Below are 18,796 nucleotides of genomic sequence, written 5' to 3' on the forward strand. Positions count from 1 at the left end.
TTATAAAGGACAATGGTGAAGGTCTTGTGCTCCTCTAGCTGCTTCAAGCTGGACATGGCCATCGTCCTACCTACCATTGGGTCTAGAAATCCCTAATAGAGTGGAAGTGAAGAGGGGAGGGTGGCCTTTCTACATGGGGAAGGATTTTGTAAAGTCCAAGTCGGTTGGCTGTCCCCAGGAAGCAGCATGCTCAGTTTCCAAAGGCTGGCATTGCTGAACAAACTGGCATCTTTGTCATATTCTGGGGGCAACAAATTTGGCAACAGGGTTAAAAGGCATAATTAAAACTATAACCACTAGATGACAACAGGCAGGGATTAATGATAAATATCCCACATTAGGGGAAAAAAATTGGTTTCTTTCGCAGAAGGTATGCAAAGCATGTCACACCTGTTCAAAGCCCTTTTGCCCACTAAACTTAGTTTGGATTGAGGGGAATATTTTAGGATTTCCTTCTTCTCAGACCTCTGGGTCCTTTCTGTCCAAGCTACAGGACAGAAAAAGAGAAACCAGTTTTAAAGTGAAGCCCACAGACTGCCCCACATCTTACCAATCCAACCACTTAGTTCAGCCAGACCATTGAGTCACAAGAGGCGAAGATGCAGATGGGCTTCTTAGGTGAAGCCTATACGTACAATTACTCAGGTAATAAGATTATAGGCTTATGTCTTATGCAAACAGAAGGAAGAATACACATGTTAATTCACACAACATAACCCACAAACCAGCCTCTGAATCTGTAAGACTGTGGAGACATCCAGTCACAGGGCCTTTGCTGGAATGATATTTAACAGTGGCAATTTTAAAGGTCCTCCTTTCCTGTAGTTTGAACATTTTTGATGATGTTACAAAACTACTTTTAACTTCTAAATAAAAACAAACTTTTAAAGACAGCTGCACTTGTTTATAGTCTACCACTGAGCATTGTGATTTTCCTCAAATCATGATTTTTCTCCTTAAGATTACCCTCCTTGTCATTAAAGGGACTGCACTAAGTCCAGTTTTAATTTAGTCAGTTCATTTGCATAAACACAACAAGAGCAGTGATTGATCACATATAATCTTTAAGTCTGCTTTGCTGGAACTCACATGAGGAACCTTCAGGTTGACCTTCAGTCTGCCCTCTGAGTACAGAAGCTGAGCCACACACCTGCCATCTGGCCTTGCCTGAAAAAGCCATGCTATTTATAAGTCCTTCAGGCTTTCCATTGTGCCATAAGGTTCCTCTTAGCCATCTATCATGAAAGCAACCTTCGTTCCCTCCCTAGAAAGATTACCACAAACCGCACAACCAAGCAGGGTATCAGGCTTTTTCCTCCTTGGCTTTCATTAGCCTTGAAAGTCAACTCCCATTCCTCAGGGCTTTCTGGTAACAACCAGAACCTAGGCATGTCTCCTTTGGGCATGATATCCCAGTCAAAGCCTCAGATGACAAAACCACCATTAGCAATTGGTCTTATTAGTTTTATGCAAAGAAACCTCATGTCATTTCTTACTTCTTTAGAATGCCAAATACTGGAGGGATCAGATAGGGAGAAAAATATAAAGGCATGAAGGAAAATCCTTGTCCTTCAAAGCTGCATTCCCATACATTAGACCTTCCATTACTAAAACCATACAATTTCTTTTCAAAACTTTTATAAACTTCTAACAAACCTTTTTCATTTTCATGTTTTACACTTTCCCTGGTTCTCTTTCTTTCATGCGAAGTTTTAACTTTCCCTGGGAAACCTCAATTTTTCCTTTCAGAGAATAAACAGAGCAATAATTCAAAACACAGATAACTAGGCCCTCTCTCTCCAATATGTCCACTGGCCTCCTAGAGAGACATGCCCTTGGCAAATGCTAGAGGGTATTTTTCAGATGTCCAGCCAGTAGGGTAATTAGGTGAACTTGGGTCCCAAGAACCGAACGCCCGCGGTTGCATGCTCTGACCAAGCAGAACAGGGAACTTAGCCTAACTGTAATTCCTTTGAGCAGTGATCTGTTCCTTTGAGCAATGACCTGGGGAATAGAAAATTTTTGTTTATACAAGCTGTATTTCTGTCCAAGTTTCTGAACCTGCAGGAACAGGAATGCTTTATAATCCCCCCAGACCCCAGGGTTGGGGCTGCTCACCTAAGTCCAGCTTGTGGACGGGTGGACAGTCGCTGGCCAGCTAATAAAGGCTCTTTAAATTCTAATTTGGTTGTCCTGACTATTTGATTCTCGCACTTGATCCACAACAGCAGACATGTTCACTTGACCAGGGTGGTACGCTCATTAGCCCTGAATGACCCTTCCTGGGTCCCAGGTGGCAAAAGACATTCTCCCTGACTGGTTTACAGATGACCTTTCCTAGGTCTTATTGGTCAAAAACAGATATAGAGAATTCCACAACAGAACAGACCAAAATATGCTTTTATAAAATCAGAATACAAGCAGCTGAGGTTTCCTTTTCCCAGGTTTAAAACTTCCATAACTGTTTCCTTTTTATCAATACGACCTTCCACAGACCTTCTGCAACATTCACAAACTTTCTAAATACACTTTACTCTTTAGGTATAACCATAACATGCTTCCAATCTTTGTTCTTTTCCACAATGTGAAGGACTGTACTCAAACTCAGTATCTGGCAGCTAAAAGTTCCTAAATTTGCATGGATATCCTACAACTTTTTGAAGTTCCTGCTTCTCCTCTCTTCTAATGTACACTTTTTGAGCTTTACTGAGGAATTTTTTAATTGTTCTATCTGGCCCATTCATCTACCTTCTGCAATTTCTTACAAATATCTGGCCAGCTTCTGTTACAATGGTACTTTTAGGAGTCCCTGCCCTACAGCATTCTCTGGACTTAGACCAGAATACTTTCTCATCTGGTCCCTGAGTTTCTGTAGGAATGCTGATGGAGTTTCATCTCTTTCTTGCTATATCTCAAATGCTTGGAGACATTCTGTGCTTGGGGAACAGACTCCTTGATTCCCCTGATGATGAGTCTCCTAAGGTCTCTCATCTGAGCCCTATCCTCCAGGCTGTTATTATCCCATTCAGGGTCTATATTGGGAAACTTCTGTTCAGCCAGGACAATTCTCTGACCAGGAGGATGTTTCCTTTCCCATATCCTCATAGCAACCCATCTGATCATTCCCCTCTCTTCCCCACCGAAGATGTCTAGTATAGACATTAATACCATCTATGTGTATATGCTGGGTCCAAGGAACTGATCTAATTGTTCTGCCAATCCAAAGGAATCCTTTACCAGGTGCTTAATATGGCGCTTGAAGTTTTTAACTTCAGTGCTTGTTAAAGGAGCATTTGACATATCCAATTTGTCCTGTGCCCGTGGAGACCTCCCTAAGGGGAAACATCAGCTGCTCTGAGGGAATGGGAAAATTCTTCAGGTCTTGCTTACATTTTTCTAATTCTTTTCTTATTCTAGAGTAGTTCCCACCAGTGCTGTGGGTGTCATGGACACGGCCACCAGCTGGGCACCTGTTAGGTGTCCCTGGCCTGATTTGTCTGTACTGACTGTCTGCAGTGCCTATGCCCAGTTGGCTGCTGGCTGGTCAGGGCCGTAAGGTGGTGGGAGACAGGACAGAAGGCCCAGGCTTTGTTTTCTTTTTCTTTTACAGGGAAGAGACCTGTAGACCTGCTGGTAGGTTGTAAGCAGCAGAGAGCATATTCCTTCTCTTCCTTAGAAGCTGATGCCTGATCACTCACATATAAGGTCAGGGCTTGACAAACCCAAGTTTCATCAGACCCAAATTGGGGCCAGAAAACAGATTGCCCTTTATTGGGTTCCTTTGGCCAAAGGAGATAGCAATATTTTACCATTTTATGTTTTTGTTTTTTTTTTATTCTGGGTCCAGGGATCTTTTCCCCAGTGCTCTAACATTTTCTCTAATTCTTTAGTTTCCCTAGGCTTAGAATTTTTATTTCCCGTCCTCAGTTGATTCTAGTGGCTGTGGCTGAATCTGGTTCTGTCCTCAACTCCCCTTACTGGAGATTTCTTGAACACAAACCCATGAGCTCAACTCCCTGTATTGGAACTTTTTTGCTCACATCCTGTATACTCAACCCCCATACTGGAAGTTTCTTGTATACAGACCCTGAATACTCAACCCCCTTACTGGAGACTTCTTGTATATGGAAATGCTGTGAGCTCAACTCCCATACTGGAGGTTTCTTGCCCACAAACTGGTGAGCTTAACCTCCCGTACTGGAAGTTTCTTGCTCACAGCCCTCAACCACACACACACATTCGAACTCTGAGGATGCCCAACCACCAAGGCAGTAATTAACCCAATTTTTTTACCTTGGTCCGTGCATGCGGTTGCCTGGTTACCGCAGTGTTTGCTTTTATTTTCCCCCTGTGTTGGTTCTACTATTGTCCCAACAAGAAGTCTCGGGTGAGGTGGATGTACCTCACACACCCTAGGCTCAGTTGGAAGCTGCTCTGTCCAGCAGAATCTTCATGACCATGGTAGAATAAATTTACACAGGACACTTTACTATGTCCGATGAACAAACTTTTACCCAGGACATTTTATTATGTCTGGGGGAAGGAAGGTGGCTGCCTCTCTAGAGGAGAACAGCAATTAGATCTTCTTCCCTCATGCCTTTTATTGAGGAGAATACACATGAGAGATACAAGGTCAAGATTCGTGAATCATCAATAGTTTGGAGGCATTAGGATTACAGTTGACAGTAACAGATTACATGTACTAGTACAGAGGGTACAGTGACCAGTCTATGTCAGGGTCTATTAAAAATCTGGACACCACACTGGCATTAGGTGCAAGGTTTCATACATTCCTTATTAGAAATTGTTTATGTTACATTAACGATAAAGAAAGCAGAGCAAGTTCTAAAGCATAATAAAGATTCTTTAAATCTAATTCCCATGGAAACCCTCTGAGTGGCTTTTGGTTATGTTTCACACACAGCCTTATGTTGAGATTTAAAGACAAGCACGGCCAGAATGCCAGCAGTAGTCATACTCAGGCCAGGGCTACAATTCCCTAAACCACAAGGAGCAGTTCCCTACACTTGGATCCGTTTCTGAACACTGTGAGGCAGGTGGGCCCTGGGTTGAGCAGGCCACCCAAAAGCGGATAGGACACATCTCCCCGCCTCAGCTCAGAGCCCCTTCCCGCACACAGGTGGAGGATCCTGGACAAGCCCCCATATTGTGAGAAATGCTCACAATAAATTACCGGGACACAGGACTTCAGCAGCAAAATGAGGCGTTTATTCATGAGTTTGCAGAGTCAGGCGCACCACCATCCAAGAACATGTGCGCGTGAAGTAGACAAAGAAAACTGGTTTTATACTAATGTGATTAGCTCCCCCTCCCTAACACAATTAGCTCCCCCTCCCCTCTTCTTCTCCCCTGTTTCTCCATTACTGGTTAATCCCAGTTTACAATCTAACACAACAAACTACTTAACTAAGGGTGTGATTAACTGAGGGTAATCTAATTGTAGCTCTATCTTCAATTTATTTGCTAAATTATCTAGCTACATCTTCCCATTTCTCTGTGTTTGGTGATAACAATCTTCCTCCTTTTGATCCCAGAGATATGTGTGAGGAGCTGCAGGATGTCATTTCCTCACCCCTTTTCCATGATTCATTTGTTAATGATCCCCTACTGGTTTGAGAGTCACTGGCTTGCTTCTTTATCCCTAACAACTCCATCCCAAGGCAGACAAATGCTTTGTCTGATTGGTAAATCTATGAAGAATGACCACTAATGCAAATTTCCATCTTAGCTATTCTTTTACATACCCTACTCCTCCCTGTTTCTCCACCCCTCCTGGGTTAAACCTCTCTCATTCTGGTATGATTACACTGGGAAACACAATTTTTAATGAGTTAGATCTGACACTGGTTGTTTACTAACTTTTGGTATCTGAATTCAAAAATGACCCCAGTTTTTCTCTATCACATCAACTTTTTAAGGTACAAAGTACCTTCCCTTTGTCCCCAAAATCATACAAAATGTACATACAAAGGAAAATAAAGAAAAAATTACCTGAATATACTGTTTACTTAGAGTTATTTTATTCATGTAAAGGCTATATATTGTTACTGTAAGTCAAATTTTGCACAAATAGAAAAGTTCTGCTACCAAACATACACATTAAGGTATTTTATCTTTTCAAATGATAGGCCAAAATGAGATACTTGAAACAGTTTCCTTCAGTTGGCAAAGCTTTAACAAATTGCTTCATGAGACCCAGTTTCATGTTCAGAGGTGGGAATATAATGTTCTTTCTGTCAACAAGTGGCTCATGTAGAGTATTTGGATCACCAGGTTTGAGGTCAGGTCTTGGAGGCCAGTTCGACTCCACCCAATGCTTCTCACAAGCTCTGCTGTCCCACATACACAGAAAACAGGGATACTTAGTATATTGCGTTGCCGACCAAGAAGGAAGCAGACCATTTTAAGGTCAACACAGATGATCCAGTTGTGCTTGTGATATTGCAACAGATCAATGACTCTTTATGTCTTCATATTCTTCACAAAAACAAACTGAATGGCCAATTGAGACTGCACCAAATAAACTGCCATTGTGGAGGAGGACACACTTCAAGCTCCGCTTTGAGCTATCGATGAACAGTCGCCATTCAGTTGCGTTCTATATTGGAATTCCCAGTTCCTCCATTAAACCCTGTATGGTATGGCAATACACAAAGCCACTGTCACTTTGAAAGTACTGCAGAAATGCACTTTCTCTTGACTGAAAGTAGGATACCTTTGCTCCTTTTTCAAGCAAGTTTTTCTCATGCAGTCTTGATGCTAGGAGTTCTGAAGCCTTTTTGGATAGTCCCAAATCTCGTACCAAATCATTTAACTCATGCTGACCAAATCCCTTATGAACTGAGTCATCTTCAAGTTGAAAATCTTCATCATTGCTGTCACTTAGTCTTGTTTTTCGAAAGAGGGTAGTTCAATGAAAACTAGCACTGGGATTTCAGCTGAATGAGACATTGGGCACATAGCTGATGGTATACTCCATTTTACATTAATTTTTCTTGTTCTATCTGATGTTTTCACTATACAAAAGTAACAGTCACTTGAATGCTCTCTGGGCTCTCGCCAAACCATAGGTATACCAAATGGCAATTTATCACATGTTCCCTTCATCCACATCCGTAAATTCTTGACAACTGCTTGCACACCTTGTGAGGGGCCCAAGACTTATCTTGATCACCAAGTTTTATTTTTAAATATACAAAATAGGCTTGCCTGATAAATGCGCTGATGTTTGTCCTTTGACTGGGAATGGTTAAACTGCCACAGATATAACAAAATGATTCAGGGTTGTTTAGTCACTTATGATGAGAAATAGCAGAGGCAGACATGATCTAAAGGAAAGGAAATAAGTACATATGTAAACAAAAAAATAAATTCTGCTAACTCCTTGTATACAGACAAGAACTTGGACTACACTTCAGAATACGATTCACTATACAGAGCAGCACACAACCTCTCACTACACTGTCTCATGTGTAACTGAATAGCCTAGACAAGTATGAACCTGTCGCTGGTCTCTAATGTCGCCCCCCACCCCTCCCCACTCGAGGGAGGATTGCTCTCAGCTAATAGGAGAGCACTTGTGCTTCCCTTGATCCAGGCTCCATCTAGCCTAGAGTGGTTGCATTAAGATAAGCTGTACAGAAAAATCTTGATGTGATAGAAGAAAACTAACTGCAGTTTTGAAATCAGCATGCCTATTTAAGTCTAAAACAGCTGAAAAACCAAACTCAATAGGAATTACGTTAAAAATTGCTCCCCTGTGTTATTAGCAAGAACACATGGCTACCGACTAAGGGCCACATCCTCCAGCCTCCTCTCTACCAGCTATAAAGATATAATCAAAATACTGGCCTCTATATTTACTCTTTGTGTTATTTTTTCAATTTGTCCAAAACTCAAAGAGGGGTGCTATTTATTGAGGGTCCTCCTGGAGACGTCAATACAAGGTAATTCACATTTCCCCAAGAGACATGCTATTCACTAGGATTTCAAAAGAGTAAATAACAAAAGCTATAGAGAATCCTAACCATACCAAAGAGCTGAGTCTTGAAGACATGCAATGTCTTTATCTTTAGAAGGATTATATCCTCCATTTAGCAAATATTAGCATACTCTGAAATTCATCTTCCTTCCTTGAATTCACTTGTAGACATATTCAATGGTAATATAAATTGCAAAACATATACAGTTTACCCTTGAACAAATGAGTTTGAACTGTGCAGATCTACTTATTATATGCAGATTTTTTTCAAACACTGTAAATTTTTTACAATTTTCTTAATATTTTCTCTAGCTTACTTCATTGTAAGAATACAGTATATGATACATGTAACATACAAAATATATTTTAAATAGCTTTATGTTATTGGTAAGGTTTCCAGCCAACAGTAGGCTATTAGTAGTTAAGTTCTAGAGAGTCAAAAGTTATATGCAGATTTTTGACTGGTTTGGGGTAGGGAGGGTGCCCCTAATACCTCCACCTCACCTTCACATTGTTCAAGGGTCAACTGTACTACATGCAGAACTTATTCAATTATTTACAACAGGAAAAAAATGCATTCGTTTGCCTTCTGCCTAATAGTAGTTAATAGCAAACAAATAATTGAATGAGACATTTCTTAAACTTCAGAAGGAAAAAATCAATGCAATTCCTTTTTAATATAACAGATATAAAAATAAAATCCACAGCGTTAACAAAAATCCATAGAAAGACTTCTTAAAGTGGAACCTAATTTATTTTCTTTGATAACAAAAATGTGTTCAATAACAAGTTTTATTGAAGAACAAAATGCAGTCTAGCAAAAGCCTAATGCACGCCTATACTATGTGGCCAAAAACAAGTGTCTTAAGTGATGTGATGAAAATACATTTTAAAAAGGATAAATTGTTACTCTCAAGAGTAATATCCCTATCAGTCTTATAGTGATGGTCTTTAGGCTGTTTTATTTTCAGGAGCTGCTGAAGCTGTTTACAGCAGGACAGATATACCCTGTAAGGAGGAAATAAGTGATAGTGACAGAATACATTTTGTAATATGTCATCACAAATACTAGGAGGAATTGCATACCATTTACCAATTATTTTCATTTTAAATGGAGACAGTAAAAAGAAAAGTGGTTGCCAAAGGTAGTACGGAGGGAAGGATGAAAAGGCAGAGCACAAAGGATTTGTGAAACTATTCTGTATGATATTATAATGGTAAGTACATGTCATGATACATTTGTCCAATCCCATAGAATGTTCAGCACTAACAGTGAACCCTAATGTATACTATGGTTTGGATGTTAATGATGTGTCAATGTAGATTCATTGATTGTGGCGAATGTTGATAGCAGGGGCAGGAGGTATATAGAACTCTCACTTTTCATTCAATTTTGCTGTGAACCTAAAACTGCTCTAGAAAACAAAGTTTATCTTAGGGGACTTCCAGTTGAGATGGAGGCATAAGTAGACACACTTCACCTCCTCCTGTAACCATAGAAAGAATTACAACCAGATCTCAAAAACAAATAACAACCAGAACTGTCAGAAAAATCAAACTATGAAAGTCTGACAACCAAGGGTTTTAAAAAGCCACATTCATCCATGGAAAATTATGACTGTTGAATCTAATAAAATTTAAGCTTATATATGAAAAAGAAAAAGCCATATTCATCCAGACAGGTGGGAGGGGAGGAATTTTAGAGTCATTGCAGAGACAGGGCAGAGAGGCGGTGTGGCTCGGATAAGTGGTGGTGGTGGCAGGAGAGAGGGTCCCACATTCACATGTGGTGGATAAAAATCAGGAGGGATAACCTAGGAGTGAGCAATCCCATCCCCAGGCCAGACTGCACAACCCAGGGTTCCAGGACCAGGAAGATAAACTCCCATTATCTCTAAAAAACAGTGGGGATTGGTGTGGTGGAAGAAACTACTGGATTTTTGCCACTTAAAGGACCTACACGGTTTTAGAATGTACACAAACCTCAGGCAGCAACTGGAAGGGCGCCAATCACATACAGGAAGTGGGTGAAGTGACTGGAAACAAGGCAGGTGATAGGCAAATCGCCAGAAGCCAGGCAGTGGCATTGTCCCCTCCCCAAGCTCCCCGCCACAAACAGAACCACAAAGTGGTAAGACCAGTAGCCCACCCTGACAATTACCTAAAGCTCCACCCCACACAATTTACAGGTACCATTGCTCTATAGTCCACACTACTAAGACAGGGAGTAAAAGGAGCTCTACCTAATACACAGAAACAAACACAGAGAGGCTGCAAAATTGAGGAGGCAAAGAAATATGACCCAAATGAAAGACAGAACAAAACTCCAGAAAAAGAACTAAACAAATGGAGATAGCAAGCCTATCATATGCAGAGTTCAAAACACTGGTGATCAGGATGCTCAGAGAAATGATTATGGCCACAAAGTCAAGGAAAAAGTGAAAGTTATACAAAGTGAAATAAAGAAAAATATACAGGGAATCAACAGTGAAGGGAAGGCAGCCAGGATTCAAATCAATGATTTGGAACATGAGGAAGAAATAAACATTCAGAAAGAAGAATCAAGAATTGAAGAAAATGAGGAGAGGATTAGGAACTTACGGGACAACTTTAAACGTACCAACATCCAAATCATAGGAGTACCAGAAAAAGAAGAGGAAGAGCAAGAAAGTGAACACTTATTTGAAAAAATAATAAAAGAAAACCTAATTTCATGAAGGAAATAGACATACAAGTCCAGGAAGCACGGAGAGTCCCTAACAAGTTGCACCCAAAGAGGACCACACCAAGACACATCATAATTAAAATGCCAAAGGTCAAAGATAAAGAAAGAATCTTAAAAGCAGCAAGAGAAAAGCAGAGTTACCTACAAAGGGGTGCCTATAAGACTATCAGTAGACTTCTCAAAAGAAACTTTGCAGTCAAGAAGGGACTGGCAAGAAGTATTCAATGGGATGAAAAGCAAGGACTTAGAACCTAGATTACTCTATCCAGCAAAGCTATCATTTAGAATGGAAGGGCACATTAAGTGCTTCCCAGACAAGGTAAAGCTGAAGGAGTTCATCATCACCAAGTCATTATTACATGAAATGTTAAAGGGACTTACTTAAGAAAAAGAAGATCAAAACTATGAACATTAAAATGACAACAAGCTCACAGCTATCAACAACTGAATCTAAAAAACAAAAACAAACTAACAAAACAACAAAACAGGAACAGAATTATAGGGGTTAAGGTGCAGGGATTAAGAGGCATAATTGGTAGGAACAAAATAGACAGGGGGATGTTAATAATGGTATAGGAAATGGAGAAACCAAAGAACTTATATGCACGACCCATGGACATGAACTAAGGGGGTATTGCTGGAGGGAAGGAGGGTACTGGGCAGAGGCAGCAAATGGGAAAAAATTGGAACAACTGTAACAGCATAATCAATAAAATGTACTTAAGAAAAGAAAAAAAGTGTATTTTAAAATATTATATAGAAATGCAAGGAACCAGAATAGCCAAAACAATCTTGAAAAAGAACAATGAAAAACTCACACTTTCCAGTTTTAAAACTTATTACAAAGCTACAGTAATCAAGACTGTGGTACTGGCATAAGGATAGACATATAGATTAATGGAATATAATTGAGTAGAAATAAATCCTCACATTTACAGTCAGTTGATTTTTTTTAATATTTTATTGATTATATTTACAATAGTTCCAATTTTTTTTCCCCTTTGCTCCCCTCCGCCCAGCACCCCCCTTCCCTGACAATCCCCTCCCCAAGTCCATGCCCATGGCTCACCCTTTTATATATTCTTCTTCTTTTTTTAAATAATTAATTAATTAGTTAAATATTTTAACAATAAAAAATAACAATCCCTTCCTCTCAGACTTAAGACCCTTTACAATCTTATAAAGGACAATGGACGAAGGTCTCGAGCTCCTCTAGCTGCTTCAAGCTGGACATGGTCGTCGTCCTACCTACCCTTGGGTCAAGAAATCCCTAATAAGAGTGGGGGTGTGGAGGGGAGGGTGGCCTTCCCACAAGGGGAAGGATCGTGCAGACTCCAGGTTGGTTGGCTGTCTCTGGACAACGGCATGCTTGGTTTAACCGGCTGGCATCCGTGTTGTATTCTGGAGGCAACAGGGTTAAAGAACATCATTCAATCTGTAACCACTAGATGACAAAAGACAGGTATTAATTTTTCAATGTCCCACATTAGGGAAAATAAGGGTTTCTTTGGAGGAAGGTATGCCAGGTACATCTCACCTGTCCAAAACCCTTTTGCCCATTATACTTAGTTTGGACTGAGGGAAATATTTTAGGTTTCCCCCCTCTCAGGCCTCTGGGCTCTTTCTGTCCAAGCCATTAGGATAGAAAAGAGAAACCAGTTTTAAAGTGAAGCCCACAGACCACCCCGTTCTTCACCAACCCAGCCACTTAGTTCAGCCAAACCATTGAGTCTCAGGAGGCAGCAATGCAGACAGGATTAAGTGAGGCCTATACGTACAGACAATCACTCAGGTAATGAGATCGTAGGCTTATGCCCTTTGAAAACAGAAAACACATGTTAATTTATGTAACATAACCCACATACAAGTCTCTAAAACTGTAGGACTGTCTTAACGGAAAGACATCCAGTTGCAAGGCATTTGACATTCTTCTTGCCTGTAAATTAAACATCTTTGATAATGCCACAGACATAGTTTAACTTTCAAATGAAAACAAATTTTAAATGAAAAGAAACTTTAAAGACGGTTAGCTGCACTACTTTATAGTCTACCACTGGGCATTGTGATCTTTCTTGAATCTTGATTTTTCTCCCTAGGATTACCCTCCTTGTCATTAAAGGGACTGCATTAAGTTCATTTTTAATTTATCCTGTTCATTTGCATAAACAGAACAAGAGCAGCAAATGACCACTTATGATCTTTAGTTCTGCTTTGCTGGAACTTACGCAAGGAACATTTAGGGTGACCTTCAGTCTGCCCTTCAGGGCACAGAAGGTGGGCCACATACCTGGCATTCAGCCTTGCCTGTAAACACCTGTCTTTTCCAGGTCCTCCTGGTTTTCCATTGTGCCTTAAGGTCCCTTCTAGCCATCTTTCAGGAAAACAACCTTCGTTCCTTCCCTGGAAAGATTGCTATGGACCGCTCATCCATCCAAGGTACCAGGCCTTTTATCTCGTAGACTTTTATTACCTTTGAAAGTCAGTCCCAGTTGCTCAGGGCTTTTTGGTAACAACCAAAGCCCAAGCATGTCTCCTTTATGCATGACATTCCAGTCAAAGTCTTAGTCAAAAAAATCGTTATTAACAACTGGTCTTATTAGTTTTATGCAAAGAAACTTAGGTCATTACTTACTTCTTTAGAATGCCAAATTCTGGAGGGATCAGATAGGGAGAAAATATATACAGTGTGAAGGAAAAACCTTGTCCTTTACAGTCAGTTGATTTTTGAGGAGGGTGCCAAGATGATTAATTAGGAAAAGAAGTCTTTTCAATAAATGGTACTGGAACAACTGGATAGTTGTATGCAAAACAAATTGGACTTCACACCATTAATAAAAACTTTAAATGGACCAAAGACCTAAATGTAAGAGCAAAAATCTAAAACTCAGGAGAAAACACAAGTGTGAAATGTGACCTTCATTAGACAATGATTTCTTAGACATGACACCAAAAATAAAGAGAAGCAACAAAAGAAAAATAAATGAGCATTATTAAAATTAAAATTTTTTGTACATCAAAGGATACCACACAGAAAGGGAAAGATAATTCAAAGAATGAGATAATTTTTTTGTAATTCATATGTCTAATAAGGGCCTAGTATCCAGAATATGTAAAGAACTCTTACAAATCGACAATTAAAAGACAATTCAGTTTTAGAAATGGGCAAATGATCTGAATAGATATTTCTTCAAAAAAGATGTGTAAGTGGTCAATAAGCACATGAAAAGATGCCCAACTTCAGGGAAATACAAATCAAAATTATGAGATGGCACTTCATGCCCACTAAGATGACTATAATCAAAAAGGCAGTGCTGGGACTTCTGGCCAAGATGGAGGCATGGACAGACATGCTGCATCTCCCTCCACAATTAAGAAGGAATACAACTACCTCAAAACTAGAAACAACCAGAAGTTCCAGAAAATCAAAGTGCATGGAAGTCCAGCAAACAAAGATATAAAGAAGAAATACTCATCCAGACAGGTAGGAGGGGCGGAGCCCGGGCGGAGAGGACACGGTGTGGTGGTGGCAGCAATGGCAACAGCAGCAGGCCAACGGAAAGTGCAGTCACATGTTTTAAAAAGTCAGAAGGGACACCTGGGGAGCGTTCCTAGATCCTCACCAGAGCAGCTCACTGTCCCAGCTCCTGGGAAAATCAAGCCTCATTGCTTTTGACTGTGCAGACCAGTGGGGGTTGAGACGAAGGCAGAAACTGCTGGTCTCTCAACAGAGTCTGCTTGTTTAAAGGGTCCCCACAGACCTAGAACATCCGCGGACCCACCCACTCTGGGAACAATGTCCAGGGCAGCAGCTAGAGGGGCGCCAGTCTGGTGCGGAAGTGGGAGAAGTGCCTGGAAAAGGGCGAGTGCTGGGCAAGTGGCATTGTTCCTTCTCAGACCCCTCCCCCGCATACAGCACCACAACTTGTCGAACACAGGTCGCCCATTACTGATGACTCCCTAAGGCTCCACCCCTTACAACATAACAGGAGCAACAACTCTCCCTGGACACGAAAGCAAACAAACACCAGAGACTTCCAGCCAAGATGGAGGCCTAGACTGACACACTCCATCTCCCTCCACAACTAAAAAGGAATACAACTACTGCAAAACCAGCAATAACCAGAAGTTCCAGAAAATAAATGGAAGTCCAACATATGAAGTTATAAAGAAGGGGTGCTCATCTGGACAGGTAGGAGAGGCGAAGCTGAGGAGGAGAGGTCAAGCTGAGCTGTCCGTGGCAGTAGCAGCGACGGCAGCAGGATAGCGGTAAGCACAGACACCCGTATTAAAGGGGAGGCAAGAAGCACCTGGGGACCATCCCCAGCTGCAGACCAACTGCTTGTGGTTCTAAAGCCGGGAAAGGCAGACCTCCATGGCCTTGGACTGTGAGGCCCAGTGGGGTTGGGGACAGAGGAGGAGGCTCCCAATCTCTCAGTGGAGAGTGATGGCAAGAATCCATCTTGGACTCCCACCCCCACAGAAAACTCCACAGCGTGGTGAGACAGGTCACCTGGTTGTGACAAGTGCGCGGGGCTCCGCGCTCTATAGTGTAGGAGGTGTGACAGCCCTGCCCAGGAAGCAAAGGTAAACACAAAACTGTTCAAGATGGCACAGATCATGATAGAAATCCCAATCACACAGCTGACCAGACAGCAAATTTCTAACCTAATGAAGCAGGGGATAGGAAATCTTTCTGAGGCACAGTTCAGAGCTTTGCTTATAAAAGCACTTGCAGACCTAAGAGCAGATCTTAAACAAGACAGGGAAGGAATGAAGGCTAGTCCTGCTGAAATGAACAAAAATACATATGAAACTAGTAGTGAGGGCAAGAAAATCAGGGATCAAATCAACAAATCAGAACATAAGGAAGGAACAAACAGTCAACCAGTACAGAAACAGGGAATGAGAAGTGAGAAAAATGAGGAGAGGCTCAGAAACTTATCGGACAGCTATAAGTGAACCAACATTCGAATCATAGGGCTGCCAGAAGGTGAAGAGAAGAACTAGAAATTGAAAAATTATGTGAAAAAACACTGAAACAGAACTTCCCTAACTTGGGGAAGGAAATAGACTTACGGGTCCAGGAAGCACAGAGAGTTCCAAAAAAACTGGACCCAGGGAGAACCACACCAAGACACATTATAATCAAAATGTCAAAAATTAAGGATAAAGAGAGAATCTTAAAAGCAGCAAGAGAGAAGAGAATTACATACAAAGGGGTCCCAATAAGACTGTCAGCTGTTTTCTCAAAAGAAACTCTGCAGGCACGAAGGGACTGGCAAGAAATATTCAAAGTAATGAAAAGCAAAAACCTACAACCATGATTACTCTATCCAGAAAAGCTGTCATTCAGAATAGAAGGGCAGAGAAAGTGCTTCCAGGACAAAGTAAAACTGAAGGAGTTCATCAGATCCAAACCACTGTTATATGAAATGTTAAGGGGACTTATTTAGGAGAATCTCAGAGGATCAAAACTATGAACAACAAAATGAAAGCTATCACAACAACCAACAACAGAAGCTAGGGAACTGAAACAAACACAAACTAAGTAGGCAACGAGAGTGTGAACAGAATTATAGGTATGGGGAAAATTATGGGGGGAGGTCAGCAGGGAGGAGGAAGTGGGGAAAGGGAGAGAGATGGTACAGGAATTAAGAAGCATAGTAGGAGGGAGTCGAGTAGATAGGAAGATGTTGAGAAGAACTATATGCACAACCAATGGGCATGGAGTAAGGGTGGGGGACAACTGGAGGGAGGGGGTCACTGTGTAGAGGGGAACAAAGGGAAAAGAAATTGGGACAACTGTAACAGCATAATCAATAAAGGATATATATATATATAAAGGCAGTGCTGGCAATAAAACAGTGAATAATCATTCAGCCACTTTGGAAAGCAGCTTGGCAGTTTCCAAAAAGGTTACACCTAGACCAACCATATGGCCAATTGAGTAACCATATACACAATTCCACTTCCAGATATATACTTAAGAAAAATTAAAACATATTTATATAAAAACTTGCCCACAAATGTTCTTAGCAATATTGTTCATAATAGCCAAATGTGGAAACAGCCCAAACTTCCTTCAACTGATGAATGGATAAACAAAATACGGCATATGAAATAAAAGGGAGAGTGATTACTTAAAAAATAAAAATAAAAATAATTCAAAAATAAATAAAAAGGAATGAAGTATTGATACAAGCTACAACTTGTATGCTAAATTAAAGAAGCCAGTCACAAAAGACTATACTATATGATTCTATCTATTTGAAATGTCCATAGTAGATAAATTCATAAAGAGGGAAAATAGAGTAATTGTTGCCAGCATTGAGGAATCAGTAAGTTTGGGGCAAATAGGGAGTGACTGTTAATGGGAAAATCACAGATATCCTTACACTTCACTTTATCCCTAAATATTTCAGCATGTATCCCCTAAGAATAAGAATATTCTCCTATAAAATCATGACACAATTACCTACCTAGGGAAATTAACAAGTCAATAATATCATCTAATATGTCCCAGAAATGTATTTTATAGCTGTTTTATATCCAGGATCCAATCATTGTATTGCTATGTTGAATTAAGTCTCTTTTGCATCTTATAATCTAGAAAATTTCTCATACCTCTTAGTGGTAGTTGTTTATGATATTGGTATAATGGTGGTATTGACATTTTTCATGACATTGACTTTTTTGAAGAGTTCAGCCCAATTTTTATAAAGTGTCCCACTTTCTGGATTTGAGAATTTATCTGATTGTTTCCTCATTATTAGATTCAGATTAAACATTTCTGGCAACAATAATGCCTAGATGGTGTTTTGTACTTCTTTATAGCATCCCTACAGGTGATGTTGTTTTTTGTTCATGTATTTAATATGTTGATCTCTTCATTGTAGATATACACTTATCAGTTTTGTAATTAGTAAGTGATTGGAAAGTGATGTTTTGAAACCGTGTCCCCCCCAAACTTTTCACCCAGTGGTGTTAGCATGCATTGATGATCCTTGCCTGAATCAATGCTTTATTGTGGGTTGCAAGGCAGTAGATTTCTTCATTTGATTATTTCTTTTACATTTACTAGTTGGTACTTTTATTTTAAACAAGAAAATCCTTTCTCTTTTCACCTCTTCTCTTCCCTTCTCTTTTTCTCTTTTCTCTTGTCTTCTTTCTCCTTTCCTCCCTCCCTCCCTCTCTCTCTCTTCACCCCATCAATGTATATTCATAGTATTATTTGTTCATGTATTATGACCATTGTTAATTATTCTTATGTTCAAATCGTCCCAAATTTGGCCACATGGAGTCCACTTCCTGTGTCCTTTTGTCCTGACCTCATCAGTCCTTGAGCATTCCCACTGCCTGGCTTAGGGCACAGCGAGATAGTGCAGGCTCACCTTCTATTTCCCTGCCCACACCTGGAATCAGCCATTTCTTCAAGGAACCTTTTAGTTGAGAATGATATTTAAAAACTAAAGCTGAGTGTTCTGTAGTGTTTCCTGTTACTAGGCCTTTACAGTGGACAAAGCTAGGGTGTTTTCTTCATCCTCAGTGTATACTGATAATTCTTAAGTTCCTGGGGTTTTCTCTCATGTTTCCCTTTCTCCCTGCAATGAAACTTAGATTCTCATTTGCACCAATATCTTTATTCATTTGCTCCATCCTACAATAACTCTCAAAAACAGTTAAACAATTATAACATCAACAGGCACTTAAGATAATGTCCAGGGTATCTTTGTAGTTGTGATTGTCCTTAGAATTTATTGTAAGGACGATCCTTATGCTGTGTTCAAAAGTAACTTGAATTATATTTTCTTGTGTTTATGTTTTTAATATTTATACATAGTTGTTTTCATTTTGGTTCTCTTTGCATTTGATTTAGCCTCTACTTTTTAATCTTTTTTATTTACTTTTAGCTCATAAACTCTTGGGTGTTTCCAGCCTTTCTCTATTCTGTCAATAGGAGAAAGTCCTAGTTTCCCTGGTAACTTCTCTTTCTACTTTCCCGAGGATGGTCCCAATATACTATTTGGTATCTCCTGGGATATTTTCATATGCCATTGCAAAGAAAGAAG

This window comes from Furipterus horrens, unplaced genomic scaffold, assembly GCF_987537825.1.
Source record: "Furipterus horrens unplaced genomic scaffold, mFurHor1.1.pri manual_scaffold_10, whole genome shotgun sequence".
NCBI lineage: Eukaryota > Metazoa > Chordata > Mammalia > Chiroptera > Furipteridae > Furipterus > Furipterus horrens.